Here is a 3819-nt window from a genome sequence, read left to right on the forward strand (position 1 = left end):
TATTAACTCAGTTAAGTTTTCACTGGTTTTGTTTTAAAAACACCATTAATGTAAGCAGTGTAACTATATACTTTATATTTGGAGCATTTATTGTCCAGCGCACTGCGCTTGTTTCTGCCCGACGGATCTGCACTTTAATTTCTTTCCTCCCTCAGCAGTCAGCTGCTGTTCCTTAACCTACAATAAGTAGATCAACACAACTAGATCACACATTCTCTTTAGGTTTTCTCTGTGTGCTGCAAACTCATTAAATGTAAACTCATTAGAAGCCCGAGCCTTCATCAGGCAAATAATTCTGGTCCGACCAGAACTATTTTTACCTGTCAAATTACATGTCAAAACATATTAACAGACTATTTAGCCGCATTTTTATGCAGTTTAGTTAATATTCACCTAACTTAATCCAGATCCCATCACACATAAAACAGATAAATGCATCTAACTTTTTCTCCGTTGTCACACAAACCACTGACTGAGGCCCTAAAAACTTGTAATAAATGAAATTAAGAGACTCCACTTAAATTACCAACACTTCACCTGCTGTGGTCTGAACGCACAGCCTCACAAATTCGTCGCATCTGCAGAGAAATCTGCGCTGGTTCATCATCAGTTGGATCTCTCTGATCCAAACTGAACAATTGAACTCTGCGAGTTTTTTTTTTTTATTTAACCCCGTGCACGGTTCGGGCGTGCGCTTTTTCCAATGATTTTTTTTTTTTTTTGCGTGGTTTCACCTCCAGTAAGTTTTCAGCTGTTCTTCTTGTTAACGTGACATAAATAGGTTATAATGATTTTCATTCAGTCAGGACTTTACGCTGACTCCAGCCACATGCATCACAGGTAGATTCTAGTAAAGCATTGATTAATGCCTGATATTAAAATTAGTTAACTGGACTTTTAGCCATTATTTTGTGCCCATGTGGCTGGACACCACACGGCACGACGAACCCGATCGAACCGTTATACCCAGGATTTCTGTCGGCTAATGGTGGTCTCAGGTTTAGAAAATGGGCCGACAACTGGTGTAGTGTGCGCTGGACATTACACTAAGGAAATGAGGAAGGGAGGGTCAGTGGAGAGCACCGGAGTTGAGCCTTTTTTTATTCAGTGTCAACAGAAAGAAAAAAAGGCAGGAAGAGACAATAAAGCCGATAATTAAAATGAGGTCGATAGGTTGAATTTATCGTGCAATTAATTGATTTATCGTTTATCGCGACAGGCCTACTCCTACCCTTTAAAACTCTGCCCGTGAAACTCAAGATTCAAGGGTACTTTTAATAAAAACATAAAAATATGATTATAATATAACAGTTTTAAAGTTAGGAGTCATAAATACAATTTTCTTAAATTACAATGGACAGAGAAATGTGGGTAATCATATAGTGCATCACGTATTACAATGGTACCAGCTTATCAAAATAACACCAATCAAAATGCCGAAAAGGTTGTTTTTTTTCTTTTTCTTTTTTTATTTATTTATTTTTACAAAAAGGCTTCTTTTGTACAATTAAACAATGGAGAATTGAAGCACAAGGCAGGCGTAATGGAGGTACTGGAGCAGGTGTGAGAGGTCTGGGTGAGTGCCAAGCTAAACAGTTTGTTGTACAGGGGCATGAGCTCACCACCGGTCTGTATACTTTTTCCTAAAAGTTAGAGTAGCACTTTTTGTCCCATAGATAGAGCACAGTGTAGAAGCAGAGAGGAAGAAGAGGAGACACACCTGGCCACAGTATGGGCTACGCTAAGCAAATAAGAAGCAATCCCACATGTTATAATCTTATAAATGACACATAAAACATTTTAAAGCAGAAATACAATTTGATTTAGTATTTGGATATTTGAACGCCTAAGTACTGTGTCGCGTATTCAGGTGTCGGAACACCAGCATCGTTTGATTTACAAATTAAGCACTGGGTAGCATAGTTCACTCGCTACTGAATACAGTGAGAACACTTTTAGGGTTCACACTGGATAGACTCGGTTCGATTGGGGACTAAAATTGCAACATTTGTTACATTTTCAGAACTGTAGTTCGCATTCACACTGCACTGTGTCAAATGACTAAAACTAACTGAAAAACCTGTTCCCCCCATCGCCTGTGGTGGCGCTACTGAAGAAATCGACACAAAACCTCTGAAGAAGACCAGTGCAATTTCCTTCTTCACAAAAAGTAAACAAAAATGGAGCGGTGTCAGATTTTAGCAGCTGTAGGATTTGTTCATTGATATACATTACTGGTTTGGACATCGATCTTTAAATGTGCCAGCTGGCTGCTAACAATGACATTTTTCTTTGAAATATTTGCATAACTATCATGAGCCAAGGTTTGGTGTCAGAACATCATGACTGGAGCCCATCTCCTCTTTTCTCCGAGTTATTTGTAACTCACACACACAAAAATACTATATACTGAAAAATCCCTTCCACTGTGTAATAAAGGGATTAGCAGCTCACTAAAACCGGGACTGGATTATTCTGCTAGACACCTGCAGTGGAGTTAGTTCCTGTGCAGTTTATAATTTCTGAGTAGAAAACATTCTAGTAAACAGAGAAACTGTCTCAACGCAGACACTAGTGGAGAATTTAACTTCCAGTGATCTCCAGGGTTTTTCTGCACTGATTCTTTTTGTTGAGGCTCTAAAACAGGGGAGTCAAACTCCAGTCCTCTGCTGTCCTGCAGTGTTTAGATGTGCCACAGGTACGAAACACTGGAATGAAATGGCTTAATTACCTCCTCCTTGTGTAGATCAGTTCCCCAGAGCCTGGCTAATGACCTAATTATTCTATTCAGGTGGTGCAGCAGAGGAACATCTAAAAGTTGCAGGACAGAGGCCCTCCAGGACTGGAGTTTGACACCTGTGCTCTAAAATCAATCAATCAATCAAATTTTATTTGTATAGCACATTTCAGCAGCAAGGCATTTCAAGGTGCTTTACATAATTAAAAAACAAAATAAAAACAGCATTTAACATTGAATAAACAGTAAGAAAAAGAGAGATTTTGTAAAAAAAAAAAATAATAAAATAAAAAATAAAAAAAATAAAAAGATTAAAACATACTTTTGTTACGGAATTTAAGCGTCTGTCGTTGCCGGACTCCGCCGTCCGTTTAACATGGGTATTATCCAGGCCCGTCGCCTAACAGGACAAGGTCTCCAACCTTGCAGCACCAGGCTCCGTCCACCTGTCACGCGAATTTTTGCGCTAGGACTTCACCGTCCTACACAGATTTTTGTGCACTATTTTTACCTGTTAGTCTACAATTTACAGGGTTTTTCTGTGCCCTCAATCACTCGCCACTTTTACATAAATAGATAAAAAGTAAAGATAAAAACATCAAAGACATCAAAACCCGCACTCTAACCCTAATTTAGCCATAGGCAACTCTAACCAGGTGGGTTTTAAGTAGAGATTTAAAGGCACTCAGTGTTTCAGCTGTTTTACAGTTTTCTGGAAGTTTGTTCCAGATTTGTGGTGCATAGAAACTGAATGCTGCTTCTCCTCGTTTTGTTCTGGTTCTGGGGATGCAGAGCAGAACCAGAAGCAGAAGATCTGAGGGGTCTAGACCAGGGGTGTCAAACGTACGGCCCGCGGGCCGGAACCGGCCCCGCCGAACGATTTAGTCCGGCCCGGGGGCTAAATGCATTATCATTATTCATGAAAAAACATATACTTCGTTTAATTGAAAATCTGCAGTTCCTACACTGTCCACGAGGGGCGCTGTGTTTTATCCAGAGCACACAACATGATGCAACACTGCAGCGGAACTAACAGCAGATGGCAGCACTGAGCTTCAGGTTCTGTAAACAAGTTCGATTCT

This window comes from Poecilia formosa, unplaced genomic scaffold (assembly GCF_000485575.1).
Source record: "Poecilia formosa unplaced genomic scaffold, Poecilia_formosa-5.1.2 Scaffold410, whole genome shotgun sequence".
NCBI classification, from domain to species: Eukaryota; Metazoa; Chordata; class Actinopteri; order Cyprinodontiformes; family Poeciliidae; genus Poecilia; species Poecilia formosa.